The sequence below is a fragment of the Planococcus citri genome, chromosome 5, assembly GCF_950023065.1.
Source record: "Planococcus citri chromosome 5, ihPlaCitr1.1, whole genome shotgun sequence".
NCBI lineage: Eukaryota > Metazoa > Arthropoda > Insecta > Hemiptera > Pseudococcidae > Planococcus > Planococcus citri.
In genome coordinates this window covers 32,401,263-32,422,266 of record NC_088681.1, presented here as the reverse complement: position 1 = coordinate 32,422,266, position 21,004 = coordinate 32,401,263, and the positions used below count along the sequence as shown (strand labels likewise).

The 21,004-nt window shown below is 32.4% G+C and overlaps 1 protein-coding gene across 3 annotated transcripts in view; it reads left to right on the top strand.

Moving 5' to 3' along the window:
* Positions 1–21,004, top strand: part of LOC135847415 (zwei Ig domain protein zig-8-like) — a 216,288-nt gene that overhangs the window by 8,230 nt on the left and 187,054 nt on the right. Inside the window, exons 1-2 of one of the 3 annotated variants that reach the window (XM_065366930.1) lie at positions 11,813–11,975; positions 12,651–12,670. The exons of 1 other annotated variant lie outside the window; for it this stretch is intronic. The gene's annotated coding sequence lies outside the window, so the exon portion shown is untranslated. Of the gene's footprint in view, positions 1–11,812; positions 11,976–12,650; positions 12,671–21,004 lie in introns of those variants that run through there. One more of the 3 variants, XM_065366927.1, reaches the window with a different exon arrangement.

Below are 21,004 nucleotides of genomic sequence, written 5' to 3'. Positions count from 1 at the left end.
AAAACTGAATTGGTTTTAGTTTTGGAATTTGGAATTGTCACATAATTAGCCAAATTAATATCTAGGTACTGCATTTTTGGCAAAAATAAAGCAAAAACTGACGATAAAGGTGAAAACTAAAAAAGTTGACAAATTTGGCGCTGCCAAAGTGCCGCTTTCTAGTCACATAAGTACACAAAGTATTTGAAAAAGTGATGATAGGTAACCTTCTTTGACCATCTTCCCTCTAAAAATGGAGAAAAAAAGAAAAAACCAAAACCGAAAACTGATTCCTTTGAAATCAAAACCGGAAATTAAGAGCGATGTTTTCAAAAACCACAACCAAAACCAATACCAAACTCTTAATTTTTCAAAAAACATAAAAACAAAACCAAAACTGAGAGTGATATTCAACCAGTTTTCATGCCCTGCTTAAATACCTACTACATGCAAGAGGTGGAATTACTCGTTTCACCTCATTTGCAATTGTGAAAGAAATGAACCATCGCCCCTACACCTCAAAAATAAAATATCTGTACACCTTACAAATTTCATAATTTAAAACAACTTTCAATGTATAGGTAAACATTTTTCAGTTTCTGATGAAAAAATGCATGCCTATTCACATGTCTATACCAATTATGAAACAAACCACACGTGGATGACGTGGATAGTAAATCAGTCTGGAAATTATTTCCAGAAAAATTATTTAGATTTTTGCAAATTACAAAGTTGATTGTGTATTTAGAAAATCATTATTTTCTCTAACATGCGATAAACAAACTCTCGTTAGCACATGTTGAAGGAAAATGCTGCATAACCTGAAATGCTGCTGAAGATAAACTCATCAATATTTCATAACATAGCGTATACAGTATAACAGGTAGGTAACTCCTGCTCAAAATTCTATAAACTCGTGTAATTTATAAAAATAAATATTTCACCGAGAAGTACTTTTTTCTTTTTTACTTTTTAAATCAAAAAATTACCGCCGTATTAGCCTTTTTAGGTATACATATAAGCGATTTTGAAATTCACAAATGCGGCGTTTTTCGTTTTATCTTTTGAAAAAATGTTTACCTATGTAAGCAAAATCACGACTATGACTGTGTAGGTACTTCGATGAAATGTAAATAAACCACATTCGAGCGTTTGTTATGCGTACTTTAACGTACTCGCATATAGGTAGGTAAAGGCATGTGTATGTTTACATGTATTTGTTCATCGCTGAGCTACATATACTGAAGCATACACATGTAAAATCAAAATACTGATTAAAATCCGGCTAAAATTTAAATGCATAATCGATAATGGTTTTATCTGCACACTCTTTCACAAACAGAGGTACCTCTACCTACATGCATTACGTAGGTACTGGGTGGTGTATCGTACCTCTACCTACGCTTTTTGAGTCCAAGACAGAAACTCTTGAGCTAAAATTGATACAAGAATACCATAAAAGATGATATGCAAGTACTTTTTCTCTAACGGAAAACTCGTTTTTTTTTTTTTTTTTTTTTTTTTTAGAAAAATGATCAAAAACTGTCAAAAGTGTCAAATCGTAGAAATTGAATCACACATCACACTGTGTCCACAAAATGTGTTTATATTTTTGCTGTGCAACTCGGAACATAAAGAGAGAACAGGATCCGTATTCGAGCTAGGATTTTCTCATCCAACGATAAGATTAAAATCTTCCTGGCAAAAGCAGCAATTCGTGCCGAAGGCAGGGTAAAGCGCATGTATACCTACACAACCACCTACTAGGTAGGTAGGTATATGTTTGGGTTTATACGCGTATGTTGTATACAAATTACCCTTGAAAAATGATCTAATTTTCACCCAAGCTTTTGTAAAACGAGATTTACTGTAATTCAATTCTTTTCTCTCGCCAAATTAATGGATGGATTCATTGACAATAGGCACGTTGTAAGTAAGTTCATAAAACTGGATATAGCGGTGTAATTATATTGTAAAGGACAAATGTTAAACCCTCTATTTTCAAAGCATCCATTGGCTGGTATTGTATCAGCGTTATCTTCTTTACTTTTGGATTACTTCCAAATAAACTTCTATCGATTACGCAATAATATGATACGCCAGCAAACGATGCTAACACGAAATTCGGTTCCGCAATATGTTCTTCATACAATACATTATTAGAAGATAATTCTTACTGGACACGGAAAAGCGCTTAGGCCTTTTTGTTATCAGAATTAGTTAAGATAAAACTTCAAACTAAAAGCGTATATGAATTGAACTTTTTGAATGACTCGAATATTTTACGAGGTGAAATTCCATTTTATGTAATACCTAGTACGTATCGTTTGCAAAGGCCTAGGCTGTGTACTATTTAAAACATACACATATTTACTCTGGTTTGGTGCCTTTGGCTTGGTTTTGTGCGTTTGTGTATCCGTGGGAAATGCGAGGTATTCGAAAATTCTCAAAGAATGCGCGAATTCTTGGCGATGGAAATTTCGCCATGTCTCACACAAGTCGCGGATATGTTTCATTTGGCGAGCTGAGTATATAGTATAAAGAGATGAACGTTTGTGTGCTGCTTATAAACAAGAATTTTTCATGACTGCCGAGCGTAACACAATAAAGTCTAATTCATTTAAGAGATAGGACATACTCCCTACGGAGTTTATACAATGAGTTCGTTCACATTAGGCGTACATTTACTACTTTGGTTTTTTTCTTCTTCTTCTTCTTCGCTTTCCTCATCCCTGCTTTATTTCTTACATAACCGCTGAAAACTTGTGCACGTGGCAGAAAAAACGCCAAGCGAATTGCACTTCTTTGAAATGGAAACTTTGCCAAACGTTCATCTCAAATGACATATCGTCGGTTGGTTTCGATTTTATCGTGTATTACTTACTTCCGAGAATTTTTTTCCTTCTAAATCTATTGTCTACCGTTTGAACGGAGACATGTGCCAGAATAATAATGATAAGTAAACTTTTTCTTAAAAGAACGTGCAATTTTTTTTAAATCGACGCATTACCGGGTCGTCTAGATACGATGCTACGAGTACATTCTCGTTAGATTTCGATTTTAACGAATTTTTCCTACATCTTCATCCTATACATGTATATCTACCTATTCTGCTACGTTTATTGTAGATAGGCACAGAAAAAGCGTTTCTTTTAAATTCTTCAAGGTGCGGAAACTTTCGTGACTTGTGTAGTTTCGAATCGAAATTACTACCAGTTCACTTACAAAGTGTTGTTGTATAAGCTACTTCCTGTCCATGAGCGACCAACTTTTATATTCGATGATTTGCCAGCAGTGGTCCTTAATATCTTTACCTACCCTTTGGGAACGAGCCGACGACGAGGCGACGAATTAATTCACCGATTGTCGAGAGTTGAAAAAATAATTTTAATGGATATCGCCGGTTAATTAAAAAAGATATAGGAAGATAGATGAAGTGAGAGAAGCATACGATACACGATGTCACGTATGTCATATGCAAGTGACACTATGTCTAAAAGTGGGCTTTTATGAGAATATACCTACCTTTTTATTTTACTTTTTTTTTTTACACGCCGCTGTGTTTATTTGTACGCAAAAGTACTCGGAGATGTATTTCAAACTCTTTAACTTTATTGTAGTCGAGTGAGTTTTGACTGGTTTAATTTTTATTGTCGGAGCTTTACGAGTCGAGCGTAAAACCTCTTTGTTGACCGCATAGTCCCGTTGCATTGGAATAAATTTGAATATCTCGGGATAAATAATTTGTTGGAGAATGTTTTGACTTTTAATAGGGGTTGTTGTTGGTTTTTTTTCCTCTCGAATTTTTATGATAGAAAAGTGTAAAAATAAACCGAGTCGAAGTTATCTCGGCATTTTTTTTTTCGCAAATTACCTTCGGAATGTTTATTTGAATAAAATAGAAATGACGTAGTTGACGTGGGTCAATTTTCAGCGTGGGAAAAAATTTTATGAAAGCTTTGTGAAAAATTGTAATCAAATTACCTCGAAAAGACGTTGGGCTTTTGTGAAAATTTAGGCTCTTCAAGTTAGTATGTACATATTTACGTTCTATCTCCAATAAAAGTACAAAATTTCGCTATTTTAAATTGTTTTGAAATTTGAAAAAAATCGAATTTTTAATAAAAATTTATCATTATGTTTGAAAATATTTTGAAACATTTTTACTTTTAAAAGGGTGACAGTTTCATGCACAAAAAAATTTGAGATGCTTTCTTATTGTTTCCCAGATATTTTAATCTTATCCCCCTCCTCGCAAAAAGATTATTGGACATAAAGATAGGTTTGTATCCTAAAATCGACTTTTCGAGTCGATCTGGAACATACAGCAAAAGTTGATTTTTCTGCAGAAACTTCAAATCGTTCTAAAAGGCGTTCTAAACACTTTCCGCAGCTGAAAATTCAATCTTGCCATAAATTCGACATTTTTGAATGAATTAAAGCTGGTGAATCGCAAATCCAATGTGATGGATTGAAAAGAGTAGATAGTTTTTTTCACAAGTTGGAAATCTCAAATTAAAAAAAAAAACACACATAAGTCAATTTTTTCAAAAAACAAAAAAAAGACTGGCAACTTTTTCTACCCTCTCAAGTTGACCCTTCAAATCGATTGTCACTATTTTGAAGTTGATCTAGAGCCTTCATTCTTTTCAAAAAACTTCGTTATCAACTTCATCTCGTCATTAGTTCAATATTTCGAATTGATTATCGCAGACAGATTGCAAACCGAGGCGAGGTTGAAAATTGTATTTTTTACAAGGTTGAAAATCTCAATATTTTTTTAAAATTCCAAAATCGTTAACTTTTGCAATAAGTTCATCATTCAAAACTTACTCCATCTCCTAAATTGACCTCATTTTCGAGCAGATCTGTAGTCTCCAGTAAAAGTTGATGATGTTGGAATATCCTTGAATTTTTGAATTTTCCAGCTATCGGAAAAAGCAATTAGAATACATATTTGAACAGAAGAGAACAGTTTTTGAAAATTTGACCCTGAGTACATAATATAGACCTGAATTTTAGTAATTTCCTCTCAAAATTCTTTCCAACGTTTTCCCTTCAGAACTAATAGGTAACTGGTTTTATGGTAGGAATATTTTGTAAAAAAAAAAAATGAATTGCTTGAATTCTGTTTCATAACATTTTTAGCAGTTCTGGACCCTCCAGCAGATTTTTGAAACTCGAAGTTCCCACAAAATTTCATCAAATGGAGTTGGAAAGACGAAATCCATTCCGCAAAATAATTTCAATACGCCAAGAAGTCGACTACAGGTGGATTACAAGTCGTTTTCGAGCCTCCAACGACTTTTTGAAAATTACTAGAGCCTCCAGTAGATTTTTGAAACTATGAAAATTTCCCAAAATTTCATCAAGTGGAGATGGGGAAAGCCGAAATTTACTCTGCACTCTAATTTTAACACCCTCTGAAGACGACTGCAGATGGGTTCAAGTCATTTTGGAGCCTCCAGCGACTTTTTGAAAATTACTGGAGTCTCCACCAGATTTTTGAAACTTGAAATTTTCGCAACATTTTATCAAATGGAGTTAGCAAGCCAAAATTTACTCTGCAAACTAATTTCAATACAATATGAAGTCGACTGAGTGGTGGTTTCAAGTGTTTCTGAAGCTTCAAGCTACTTTTTAGAAATTTCAATTTTCCTGAAAACGCCATGAAAACTGTCAAAAACTCGCTGGAGACTCCAAAATGACTTGAACCCACCTGAAGTCGTCTTCAGAGGGCGTTAAAATTGGGGTGTAGAGAAAATCTCGGTTTTCCATCTCCATTCCAAAATTTCAAGTTTCAAAAATCTACTGGAGGCTCCAGTAATTTTCAAAAAGTCATTTTGGAGCCTCCAGCGACTTTTTGAAAATTACTTGAGTCTCCACCACATTTTTGAATCTTGAAATTTTCACAATATTTTATCAAATGGAGTTATCAAGTTAAAATTTACTCTGCAAACTAATTTCAATACAATATGAAGTCGACTGAATGGTGGTTTCAAGTGTTTCTGAAGCTTCAAGCTACTTTTTAGAAATTTCAATTTTCCTGAAAACGCCATGAAAACTGTCAAAAAGTCGCTGGAGACTCCAAAATGACTTGAACCCACCTGAAGTCGTCTTCAGAGGGCGTTAAAATTGGGATGTAGAGAAAATCTCGGTTTTCCATCTCCATTCCAAAATTTCAAGTTTCAAAAATCTACTGGAGGCTCCAGTAATTTTCAAAAAGTCACTGGAGTCTCCAAAACGACTTTTAATCCACCTGCAGTCGACTTGCTAGCGTATTGAAATTATTTTGCAGAATGAATTTCGGCTTTCCAACTCCATTTGATGAAATTTTGTGTGAATTTCGAGTTTCAAAAATCTGCTGGAGGCTCCAGAGCTGTCAATACGTTTTGAAACAGTTTCCAAATAATTTGGCAGGTCAAAAATAGGATATATTCCAAATTTCAGCTTTCTAGGTCAATTTGGTAAAATTATGATTTTCCCACATTCTTGGCCAAAATTTGATTTTTGAAAATTCACCAAAAATCGAAAAAGGCACTTTATAGCACTTGAAATTTTGATAGGCGATGAATTTTTGCCTGCTCTTTCGATCCACCTTTGTATGATTTAAAAAATTTCGTGCAAGTCCTTCGTTGCAAAGCAAAATCTGCGATTTCGGCAGACCTGTCAATCAAAATGGCCGCCATTTTGTAAGTAGGGCCACTTTTTTTTTAGGACAAGGGCTGGAAATGTTTCTCAGGACTTCCCCTTTAAGAAAAAAGTTGTCCTGGAAGATCGGCGGGGGTGGTGCAGTAGATCCTTATGTGTCCCCCCTGACTATTAATGTCTATTGAGTAAAAATTAATAATGTTGAAAATTTCAAACCTCCGATGTAAATATCTGATACGAAAAACTTTTAGTTGAATGTAAGTAATTTCATCAAGTTATCAGCAAAAAAACGAAACTTAGTCTAAAATGCAAAAATGAAAAATACACAATATACACAATCAAATTCAAAATTAATCCGCTAAAAACTTTGAAAAGTTTTCGATCAGGTGTACAATAAAAAGCTCGAACATCTAGGCAATTGCCATTTCCAACTTATTAAACGACATTTATTATCAATAATGAATATTCGAAAGTGGTGAAAATTAATTCGGAAAAGTCGAGTCGCTCGCGCCGCTCTCAGCACGGTGCCGTGCGAGAAAATGTCGATAAATTTTTCACTCCCTTTTGTATAATAATCTTAATAGTTTCTTCCCTTTTGATATTCTACTCGAAAATCTCATTTTAATAATTTTTTCATCAGCGGCTTGATCGTGTGCCAAGAAAAGCGCAAAACTCGCGCGAAAAAAGAAAATATTCGCACAACGTTTACGTTAGTATACGATAGTATATGATTCTGAAAAATCTCCGAAACAAAGTTGAAATGACGTGGATGCCGTTAAATGCGACTTCCACTTAAGGTTTTTATAAGTCATTTAATAACAATAAAAAGGTTTTATAGCGAGTTAATTTTTTTTGGCTTTGGTTTATACGACCTTGGTGTTTTTCTTTTCCTATTTTTGTGTTGTTTGTATAAAGTGAAATTAATTACGAAATTCGAAGGAATGTCTCCTTATCGTATAAATTTCATCGTCTACGTTTACAGTGTTTTTTTTTCTTCTTTTTGCATCCCTTGAAAATATTCTTTTCAAAACATAGTTAATTGAAACATTTACGCGGACAGATTTCAATTTCTTATGGTCGTTGATTCCATTTTTCAAAACGAAAAATTTATAAGATGACATTTATTCGTGAAAAAAAAAGAAAGAAGCCCCGAATAAATTATCACGTTCAACATCAAAAACCGTCGTATAAAAGCGCAAAAATAATTTCACGTCGACCAGAAGTAAACGTCCAAAAAAATATTTTCTAAAAAGAAGAATAAATTTAATTGATATCGTCTCTACCAAAAAAAAGAGAAGAATTTCGCCGGTGAAAAATTCAATTTCATTTTTATTTTGAGCCTGTTTCCGTACAATAGCTTTGTTTTCAAACTCGAAACTCAACTTTTAAAAATTTTCAATTGAAAAACCAAATTTAATTAGATCAACAAAACGAGCATATTCAAGGTTTTCAGTTACTTTTTCAAATTAACAAAGTCAGTAAGTGGGTTAGTTAAAATACTCGTGTACTCCTCCCAGGGAATTTCATAATTTACTCCTCGGCTGCTTTAAATGAAACTACGTTATAAGTGAAAACCGACGGGCTTCCCTTTACAATATTCTGAAGCCAGTGCAGCGAGAAATTAAACAGCTATCGTACAGTTTTGGCGAGATATTGCGTAGTGTGTAGTGCGTACAGCCATAATGATGGTAAACAAACGTCTCAAATTTCAGACAATTTTTTTTTCGAAAGCCTAACGAGAGATCACATTTTTTTAGTATACCTAGGTATAGCTACTCACTACTGGTTTGAAATTGATTAATGTTGTTATAAGATATTACGAGAATTTGGGTCAAATTGTACAGATTAAGATGAAAAGGAATTTGGTGGTCAATTTGAGCTATCTTTAGCGATATTAAACCTATTCTCATTGGTCTAGAGCCTCCAGTTGTATATTCATATTCTACATGTGATTTTTGTATTCTATTCTAAAATGGTGTAAAGTTTTCAAACATTTTTTGAACTAATAGCTTAGCCTGAGCAAATGTTGACACGAATTTTTCTTTTTTAATCTTTTAAAGTTGGTGCCAGGAGGAATTACACCCTTGTTTTTTTCACTTGGAATTTTTGCTGGGCCCAAAATAAACCTCAAATGCGATATTATTACTCAAGTTAATTTCCAGTCATTTTGTACTCGGATCCAAAAAAAAAAAAAAATTTAAGAAATAACTTCGCCGGAGGTTCTAGAATTTTTTGAAGAGTCAAAATATCACTCTGGTGGCAGAAAGGCTAAAATAAGACATGTTATTTTTTCACAAGTTTTCTTAAAAAGTGAAAATTTCGAAAATTTTATATTTTTGGTTGCAATAGCTGAATTTTTGTTTTTAAATACCTATGTAATTCGTCTAAAATCGAAAAATCAATCGATATCTATCAAGAATTTAATTTTAGTTTTTTTTCATGCTTTTTTGAAAAATTCAGGTGTGCCTTTTGAAGTCAATGGATTCAATTAGTTGTAGATTAGCATATTTTTAGAATTACGAGTTCACCTGCAATACTTTGAGTATGCTACCCATTGGACTTGTGTCTTTTGAGTGTTGCGTAAATGGAGGGGGTGGAGGTGGAACAGATTTGTACTTGAAATTAAATACTCTTATGTTAGCTGTAGAATTTCAAATTGATTTTTCGGCGATTCTAGACTGAAAAAAGTTTCTAATTTTGAATCGATTTCTAAACAGATTAAAATTTTTGAACTGGCTCAGAAACTTTTTACAATTTTATAAGTATCTACCTACCTATTTAAAAATCTTTAAAGAATTTTCCAATCTTAGGGAAATTTACAAACAGTTCTGGATTTCTCAGTGATTTTTGTTCAATTTCTTAATTTTGAATTGAATTTTCGATGATTCTGAATAATTTTTTTGAATCATTTGAAGGGGATTATCATAATAATCTTGGATTGCGGTAACATTTTCTATAGATTCGAGTCAATTTTCTGTCCCATTTTGTGATATTCTTTTGATATCATTTGGAATTTGACTCGAGTTTCTGAAAATTTTCAATGAATTCATCAACAGTTTAGAGAGATTGTTCGTATTTTAAATCAATTTTTGGGTACTTTTTTGTGTTATCTGCCATTTCTTCTTTGCATTTTGAAAATTTTTGGGCGATTTTTTGGTTTTGAAACAATTTTTAAGCAGAGAAATAATCTGTGATTTTTCAGAGCTTCTCGAATGAATTTTCAATTTTCAATTTACTTTGAGACAATTTTAGATGATTTTTCCTTTTTGTAATAAATTTTCATTAATGGGTGATTTTTATTTCGAAGCTATTTTATGTCATTTTATGTAAACAAATGGTTTTATGTACAAATTTTTAGTTTTTGTTTGACTTTTTTGCCATTTTTTTTTTCAGAACGCTTGACTAGTCACTTCAATTGTCAAGCCCTTCTCTATCTCAAACTATGCTCCTCCCATAAATTATTTTGCATTATTTGGCTACCAATTTTTTTTCCAAAATGAGGAAGTGAAAAAATATTTTAGAGTCGTCGTAGGGCCCTATCGTATCCCAAAAATAAGTTGGTAGATATTTGTAAGTAACATACTCGTAGGTACATATTCAAATTAAAAGCTCTCAAAAACTTGAAAAACGTGACATTACGCATCCTTTTCATTTTTTTTTTTTTTTTTTTTTTTGGTATTTTGACTATATTTAAAGACACTGGTAGGAATTCATAGGAATCGAATAGAAAAAAAATGAGTCAATATTCGAACTTGTCATTTTCAAATTAGTGCCAATCAATATTCCACCTTTCTTTTAGACTTTTTTTTTCCAATTTTATTTTAAATCTCTCATTTGCTCCCCTTAAAGTCTTGCAAACGCATTTGCTCTAAAATTAACTAGTTTCAAGACATGTGCCTTCGAAATTTGATAGTTTCATAAATACCTAATCATACTTAAATGTGGGAAAATTAATGCTTCTCATCACTTTAGATGAGGGTGGAGGGGAGGGGGTGTCTTCAAGACAGAAACGTGGAAACATGGTTATTTTATGAGACCGTCAGAAGAAACGTGTGAAAAAAAGGCAAGTTGAACAGACGGATCAGTCAAATTGATAATTTATTGTGAACTTTGCTGTATTTACGGCGAACTGGTTATGCAAATCTATTAACATATTTTTAACGCAGCTTGGCTGGAAACTTGAAATATGACATTTAAAGTGGTATTCTTGGAATTGATTCGTATCAAATAATTATTTTACAAACGAATTGAAATACCTGATCTGCTCCTCTGTTTCTGTATGTTTCTTAAGATCCCCCCCCATCCTCAAATGAGATTTTTTGGCAAGTTTCCCCTCACAAAAGTATCCTTACGACATTCCTCACGTTCAACAATATTTTCAAGTTTGATCCAATTTCCTAATACATAAATAATTTTTAATGAATTATCGGGAGATTTTGGGATATCTTTTCAATGTTTGAAGGATTTTTAGTTAGTTATGTTGGTGACTTTGCTTTTTTGGATATTTCAACGAGTTTTGAATCAAATTCCAATCGAGTTTTGCAGGAATTTTAAATTCTTACGTGAATTCTTGACAACATTGAATAGATTTCTTCACAGTTTAGTCAATTTGGACTTTCCTCTAGTTTTTGATCTTGGCGAAATCCTAAAATTTCTGTGTGGTTTTTCAAACATTTTTTGCTTAGTTAGATTAAGATAATTCGAAAGATTTTTTTTCATTTACCGACATAACCCATAAAAAATGTGATTGTTTCCGAATGAAAATACAAGTGAAATTGAAATAAAATTATTGAATGAACAGATAAGTAGATACTGACATCGAAAAACATGCAATCACAATGTGTCATGCTCCCAAACATTATCAAATATTTGTAATTCAAACTGCTTTGCTTTTACAAATTCAAAACACTGGGTAAATATTATTGTACGAGTGCCTTTTCTCTTACTTACTTACTTAAAATACAAAATATTCATCACGATAAAATTTCAGCCCAGGTACCTCATCTACTCTATACCTACTGCTTAACCATTTCATTCGTGGAAACAAAATCGCAACGAATTTTGCCAACGTTGTTCGTTTAATTTACAAAGAAATTCTAATCACATTTCTCGTAATTCTGATCAAGTGCGCCGGCTCTCGTTCGAAACGAGAGGGTGTTTCAGACGAGTTCGCCACCATGATTTCGACTTGTCTGTTTATTCTCTATCGCGTTTTCGTTCAACCAACCGCGTGTAATTTTGGCGCTACATGTGACTTTGGTTTCGTACGTAAATATTTCGTAATTTTCATGTCAGTTTTTTTTATCGCACCTTTAGCATTTCTGTGTTTACGCGATAAATAACAGGTAATTTTACATTGGTTTTAATAAATCGACGTCGATGTGTATTATCGCGGAAATTGCGAAAAAAAAAAATTAATTAAAAAAAATATCAACAGAAGTGTTTCTAATTGAGAATAAGATAACAGGAAAAACAAACTTTTTTCTTTAGAGGAAATTTCCTGCCGAATATTGTTTCTGGGTTTCTCACCGTCGTCCTCCTCTTTGGGACGATATTTATTGGAAAATTTTCACTATGTTGGTTTATCGTCGGGTGAAATGATCGAATTATTTCGAATGAAAATATAATCGCAGGGTTAATTAATTTGTCACCGTTTGAACGATCTCAAATTTTCTCTCTGTCGATATATACTATAGATAATAGTACAATCTCGACGAATAAATATTAAGAAACCATAATACTACATGGCTTAACAACAAAACCCAAGGGTTCTATAGTTATAAATGGCGCGAAACTTCAACCCTATACACGATTTATTATCACGACAAGAATGTAAACCATACGTTAAATGTACGCACGTTATCTCCATTAATGCTATTGTTAATTCGGTGACAAATTTCTCCGACCTGATTGTACATGGTCAAAATCGTTTACCATCAATTTCGGGGTGTTTTATTCGATCTCACTATACACATACATACCTATAGTATTATGGTAGTGATGTTTTTCATCTTTGCAAGCTGCTGATGGAGGTTGACGAGTAAGACAAATTTTATTCAGATTTACTGCTTTTGTGAGTCGCGTGTACGCTGAAATATGATTATACGTTGGATTGCTAATGAGGCTTGAAAATGCATTAACCCAGCCGACCTATACTACGTGTAGCTGAAGGTATATCTACCAACGATGACATGTTTTATTGTGCCATTTTCATATTCATCGGAGGTGTTAAAAGACGTAAAATATGTCCTACTATAATTCACTCTCGACTCGTATGTCGAAAAAGTTTCTACAAAACAGTTCCACCTTATTCATTCCATGGCTTAAAATGATTGCTTATATTATCGAATAAATTCGATATAATTTTTACTCCTACAACTTTCGCGTAGGTGGCATATACTACCTATACTTAAGTATAGATGCCTACGTTAATAAATGATTTGAAAATTCATTCGTTTCGATGCATTCGAAGGGTTTTCTTTCCTCGTCGTAGGTAGGTAGCTAGGTACTACAAAATATGAAATACTTATTCGACTTGATATTTTATCTAAATAAAATAACGTTTACATTAGAAATAAAAGCCAATGACCCCTTTCAAATGGTAGATATCTATATAGATATAGTATCAAGACCTTTATCGTAGCGTAAATTCTATATTTTGAATTCGCGCGATTCCGCCTCGACTTCTTTGATAATCTGAACTGAAAATTACTCGCGAGCGTTTATACTTGTATTTTAACGCTCGCAAACTTTTCATGCAGCCCGAAAAACTTTAATAATATTAAAAAATGTTTTAATCCTGTATTCCAAGAATATTAAAAAGAACCGTAACAAAAACATCTGTTGGTTCAGAGTGATAAAATTAGATTGCGATGCGCTTACATAAAAATGTGAAAAATAGCCGTATCTTTTTCAAAGCAGCGCGAATTTTTCCTCTTCGTTGAACGGCTGTGAAAAAAATTTTAGCCTGGTTTCGATTTGTTGTATGATTTTTGCTCAAGTTGAAAATTTTCTCAATATCTATTTCTTATCGAACCTTTTCAAAAAGAATTGGCCAAATGTTTGTACCTTTTTTTACCGGTGAAAAAAATAATCGTATGTCTGTGAAATGTCATTTTCTGCTGGATTTTTTTTTTTGTTGATAATTATGTTTGAAAAAATTGCGAACTTTTTTGTGCTGTTTGTATTTATTCGGGTGGAAAATCAAATGCTGTATTATTTTGAAATTTTTACTGCGAAGCTTAAAGGATGGGCCATATTGAATTCACATCTTTGAAAAATAATCAAATTAGTAGCCTAGATATTTTTGGAATGATTTTTTTGACCTGGTAGAAACAATTTTTTACAAGACGTCGATTGTGCCGAGAAAATTTCTTTAAGGTTGTTCTACGTTAGAGAATTATCTAACATTCTTTTTTTGTGGAAGAAGAAGGATTTTTTCAGACATTTTCTGATTTTTTATTACTTAGGTACTTGAGAAAAAAAAGTGTGACGTAAAAATGATTTAAAATTTTTGAATCCTTGAAGCGATATAAGATGGTTAGCTGAAATTTGAAATCAACACCTTTGAGAACCCAAAAAAGCCATTGGATCATTCTCATTTTATGAGGAATACTCACAAACCATTGATTATCATCTTCAGAACCATGAATGCATACCTCCAGTATTCCTGTTGAGGAAGATTGCAAGTAAATTCAAACAAGTTTGATGCATTTTTGGGAGCTTTTCTTCACCAGTATAGCATTTTTTTCCCGAGCGAAGTGGTTACACTGATGTTGAATTCATACGATACCCTTGATAATTTCATAAATAAATATTTTTTACCGCATTTTTTATCACATTTTCTAAAAACGGTACATTTCTGAAATTTTCAACTACTCAACTCATAACTCAAGTTGATGTTCTAATATATTCAGGTAAGTGATAGAACATTGGCTGATAGCTTATCGTAAAGGTACACTCCTTGGGAACTTTCACCAAACATTTCAAGTTTCTAGGTTGAGGTGCCTGCCTCCGATCCTTGGCCCATTGTTCTCCAGTGGGATGTTATTGATTTTTCATTTTTGAGGCTAAAAATTTAAGTTTTGAGACTAATGTGAAAATCAATGCCATTTTCGGATTCAGGGTGAAATTTCATCCCATTTTGATAGATTGCAAAGGTATTTTATTGAATATCTAAAAATTTTGTAAAAAAACTGAATTTTATAAAAAATTGAGGAAATACAGGGGCTTTTATCACTTTTTCAATAATATAACAACTTCCTCTTGGCCAAAGTTGATGAAATTTTGTATGGTAGGTCTAAAGGTGGTGAGAAATCATTTTTTGAAAAAAAAAGTACCCCTATCTTGTGGGTGACTTTGATACGGCCTTTGAGGGTAATTTTGAGGCACAAAAAAAAACAAAAAGGTCATTTGGTGCGTTTTGATGTACTTTACACACTGAGTGGTGCAATTTTTTCGAAAACATCTTTCTACGCCGTACAGAACAGAAAACATTTTTTTTTATCAAAGCGACCCCGCCTGACGGTATGTCCAAACAAAAAAAGTTTGATTTTACGCATCACTGATGAGGTTCGGGTGTGCTCGGAAGGGCCCTTTGAGTTCTGATTAAACATCGGTCACCTTCATATAGCTCAGAGACTCATATTAATTGACGCAGATTGAAAATTGAAGGTGCTAGAACTAAATTATTTAAATTTTGAAGTGCTCTGGTGCCTTCAACTAAGGGTATAGGCAGAATATGAAGCTCTATAAAAATTGATTTAGAAAAGTCATTAGTTTGAGTCCAAAATTTAAGATGCCAGAGCACGTAATAATTTTAATAATTTTTAACAATAATTTCATAGATAGCTGAATTGAACCAAGATTATAAGGATCTCTTTTGTGCTCCTTTCAATGTTCTACAACAAGAAATAATCAAATATTTTCACGTTCAACCTAATCTTCTCAATTTTCCACCTTCAGTTCATGGGATCGGCAACCCAATTTACACTTGCGTCAAACAAGTTCGCTGTCAGGCTAATTGTTCAATATTTTGAACAGAACGCAGGATAAATTACAATAAAAGTAATAGTGTGGTACACGTGATCGCTGTTTGAAAAAATTGTGATATTGAAGTCCAAAAATATTAAATTTTCCACTTCAGAAAATAATATTTTTTCTAATGTAGCTATACCTAATCCTCTTATTGGGGTTTTTCATGAATTTTCGATTCATTTGAAAAGTTGGTTGTTTAGTTTAAATTCCAAGACGTAGGTAACAAACGCTCTAAATAGATTTTCCCATCGACACAAAAGAAAACTACACAAAGTCTGTCCATTTAGTTTAGAATTTTACAACGATATACGAGTAGGTTGCCGCATCGGTACCATTAAGTGCACTAATGTATAGGTAAAAACTAAAACGTATCCTACCCTTGTTAAATAACGAGAAGAGTCACGCACGCCCTCATCTAATTAAATTCCATCTAGTTAATGGCACGTGTAGTATTCTTATATATAAGTAAAATAAATTCTCAGCGAAGTTGTAGAGTAGGTACGTAGAATGCTATTAATAACTTTGCCTGCAGCCACGAGACATCACCTATTTAAGTAAAATCAATGCTCTACTAAACTGAGACCAAAAACAGATGCAGAGTTTGGTACCGCGGGTCATTGAAGTAATGTTCATAACTTTACTAAATAACGTTGTCATCTTATATTTAATTAATTACGAAAATTACCGCCTGTTCACTCGGTTGCGTTTTCCTTCTTATACCTTACTAATCGAATGCATTTTATACTGATTGGCAACTCTTGCAAATTCACGCCATAAGCCCTTTGACCCTTTTTATACCCATTACCTTAGATATAAACTATACAGTCATTTTATTAAGTGCCTCTTTGAAGGATAGTTGCACACGAGACAGTATCATTTTACCTGTCTTCTTTTAGGGGATAACGACCTATCGAGTCGATTAAAATACGAGCCATTTTTTTTCACCAACTCAGCGCCAAACACTCTAATCATATGTAGTTTGCCACACCAACAAGTCGATGAAAAAAATCTACCCACGCCACGGAGGAATATTTCGCGAATTTTTTTCCAACACAACATACGAAACATAAAAATTATCAAAACGTTTGCTTTGTGGATGTGGAAATGTGGTAACCAACGAAAGATCAACACCGAGCGAATTTTTCAATTTTAAAAACTTTTTTGCCTTTAAAACTGCTGCAAATCCTATCTGTAAAAAGTTTTAATATACGAAAAAGCTTTTATCACGACTTTTTTTCCTTTCCACGACCATACATCTTTTTGAATAACTTTCAAACGAGACAAAAAAGGTAACATTTCGTATTCTAAGATTTTTTTTCAAGTTTATAAAATTACATGGAAGCGGTGTGTATCGAAATCCGGGCCTGACAGCTTCATCGCCATACTCTTAAATTCCAATAACTATGTACATAGAAGAAATGCATTGTACATATGAATTATTACACTTCCATCTACATACAACTTCAGCATCCAGTCCTTCTCGCAACCCTTATTCTCTTAATTTGTTTTCCTCACAGTGAAAAAAAAAGAAACGCTACTCGCTCGAAAAAATTAACCATCCTTGATGTTTTAATGACTTTTACACGTCACCTTGTATGTATTTATACACAAACAAATACTCGTATACCTAGAAAAAATCCAGTAATTCTTTTCTAAGTGTTTTCACAGAAAACGTACCGAGTTTTTCCAACAGTTGAATTTTTTATAAATTCACCAAAACCTTTTTTGCACTATTCCCGGAAGTACTAAAACGAAACTGTGTTTGGATTTTTAAAATTAGCGAGATCGTTAATTTATTAAGAATGTTTTACAGATTCTCTTGCTTCTCTTTTTTTCCCCACAAACATTTTATTTTTTACTTATAAAGGTAGATACGTTTTCTTATAAATTTTAATGCCTTGTTAGGTAGGTAGTATTTTTCTGTTACTTGGTACTCGTAAGTCGTAGCTACCTGCACTGACATCGCGTAACCATCGCGCTTGGAATAACTTTTTCAATCACGTAGTATTTCCACAAAAGAAGTATTACTACTTTTAAAACGTTTGTCAATAGATACTATAGTGTACCTATACAATCTGAGGCAAATCTTTTTTCAACGGGAAAAAGGATAAATTGTCATAAAATGAGGTACTTTAACCTTTTATTTATCATTTTTTCCCCATATAGAAATTGTGCAACGCTACAATGTATTCTCAATATCTAGTAAAACTTTTTTTTTTTTTTTTTTTTGAAAAATCACACGAATATCCTACCTCTTTTCAATATATGTAGGTACACACAAAATATGGCAACATTTGGTATTATAATTTATACATACAATAAACATGTAAGAAGTTGTAGGTAAAAAATATCCTCAAAGTACAGTTTGTATCGTATAAGATATCACTATACCTTCACTTGATATACTTACTGATACTTCTTCTATCTTTTTTTCAAAATTTAAGCTTTTTCTTTTGATACGATTTTTTTCTAAAAGGAGCAATGAAAATTCATTTGAAAAAATCCACACGTTTGGAAAAATATTCAAAATATGTACCTGTACGGTAAGAATAAGATATCATTTTTATGAACTTTTTCATGTCCATTCAAACTTTTCAAAACGTTGGTCAAAATTGAAAAAAAAATGAAAATTGTGCAAAATAATTCTTTCAGAATTTGAAAAAAAAAGAAAACTTGAACCTGATAGAAATTTTAAAGCAGATTTCTTCTCCTTTCTCACTTCTCTCAACTTCTGCATGATCATCCCCAGCCCCTTCCCTCTTTTCCAATCAAAAAAAAGTTGTAGAAAAATGTTGAATCTCAATGATGACTGATTCTAGTTTTGAGACTACAGTAAAAATTTTGTGTCCTTGACAGATTGAGAGTGAAAAATATCGTCCCTAATACAATTTCATAATTTTTAATTTGATTGCTCAAAATTCGACCATAATTGAGAGGGAGGGTGGGCCCTTTTTAGACCCGAGAACTAAAAATGTCAATAATAATCTTTCACATCATCTAGAGAACTCGTAGAATTATGAAAATTTTGAGATAATATTACAGAATTTGTAAAAGGAAAAATGTGCGTGGATTTGAGCTTATTTGGTCTAGATTGAGTGTTACCTACATATACGTGCTTATGAAATTCCATTATTGTTTTGTTGAAAAAGAACTACATGTATGAAGGCCCATGCATTCTATTGAAAAACTTGTAAACTACCCACGTTCAAGATACCTAGGAAGAGCCTACGTGATATCTTCGGTGTTCATTTTTTATATTAGGTATTAGGGTTTTCTTACATAAAAATACAAATTCTACAAATTTTAACGAATAAAATAAATTTTTCTCTTTCCTAACTTCAGCTTGTATATATTTTCTGAGGCTTATTCGAGCTAGATATTTCGTGTATGACAAACATTACGTACGAGTAGGTGTAGCTATTTCCATTTATCTGTGATATGACCGTTCACACCAATATTAGGTATTTCCAGTCAACATGAAGCTTTCGTTCGTTTTTTTCTCTATTTTTCAATTTCATTCGAAATAACGTAGAAAATTTCATTACGAAATGATGGATACACGAATCTAATATAGTCGTATGAAGTTACCTTTATCTTTTGATAAACTGAGCTGACAACAAAGTAGAAAGGTATTTACGAGTAACTATACGTGTACTGTTGAAAGAAATTAATAAATAAACGTAATATTTCTGCAAATGAGAGACTATAGCTGTGTTAGTGAGTATATTTTTAATTAAAATTTTTAATTGATTTTCAAGCACTTCCATCCATTTAATCGTTATTTGTAGATATCGAAATAAAAAAATAAATAAAAACTAGAAAAACGGATAACGTATTTTAATGTTTACGAATTTGAGTTTTTTTTGGACTTTTTTTTAGAAACATTGGTACGTATTTTACAACGTACCTATTGTAAAAATTTTTGAAATTGTTTTTTTTTTCTTTCGTGTGATGAATTGTATTGTATTCATCTGTGTTCAAAATGACGGAAATTTTTTTATATTTGATGGAACTTTTGTACAGCTTTGCTTTCTGTTGATCGGAATTTGTTTGTTCATATTTTCGAAGTTTTTTTTTCTTCTTTTAAAATTTATATTGTTGAAAATACGTTTGAAAAATCTTTTACAAAGTACACAGCTATTTGTAATATTAAAGTCATTTAAGTATCGAATATTATTCGAAAAATTAGGTAGGTATATAATTCACTTAGGTATAGGTATATCTGCTTTTCTGCTTATTTATTACCTACCTTTGATTTTCAATGCTATAGTTACGAATAAAGTGTTTTGACGAAAAGTTACGAAATAAACTCGTGCACGTTTTCATTATTATATTATTTTCTCCTTTATTCATGCTCGTGTTCACCTTTTTCATTTTTTTCGACATCAATATAGTATCTTCAAGTGTGAAACGCCTCTTTGCTTACTTGTAATATCTACGTTCTTATTTTTAATTGACAAAAAAAAATTTGTTTAGAGCAAGAACGCCTGATAGGAAAACTTGAAAAGATATTTAATTTATAGTTTTGAAGAAAAAAAATGCGTACAACGAATGGAAAATTTTTTAGAAATTTTTTTAAAATTCAGTCGATGAAAAAATTGAAAAATTATTCGAGTTTTTTTTTAAAACGTGACGATTTGAATTTTTCAGGGAATTATTCGCGAATCGGATACGTTGAACCTAACTTATTTTTTTAGGTTGAAATTTATATTCGTACGAATATTCGCCTTTACATTTTATTCGACATTAATCTGTTTTTTCCTTTGATAAATGAAATGAATTTTTAAAGAATTTTTTTTCGCCAACGAAAACTCGAAGCCATTAAAATCTTGTTATTTAATAGCATTCCGACAATAATAAAACTTAACGCGAGGTTTTTTTTTTCGTAAAAATAGTAATTACTCGGCAAATTATCCTCGGGGAATTTGCGCGAAGAAAAAACCTGGTAACAATGAAATAAAAATTTCACGCCATCGCGAAAGAAGTGGCTACGTAGAGGAATAAGGCCCGTAGAAAGGCTTTTAAAATATTCGACCACAGTGTTGAAAAAGAATATTCGTCCAAATGAAAGAGCTTGCACAAGCATTTAAACTTTATTGTGTACAATTCGTTAGAAACGGTATGATCATAAAAACTGCCGCAACAAAAGACGATCCCTATGAAATATTTCTCGATGAAGTAAAATAAATCGTTAAAAAGTACAAATATATATTTCTTTCGAGCCAGCCTCGTTTTACCAGAACGCGAAAATTTTCAAAATGGCTAAAAATATATATGTTTTTAAAGACGACGGCGACCAAGAAATCTGATGTTTTGATTCATCGGTGGCAATTCTAGT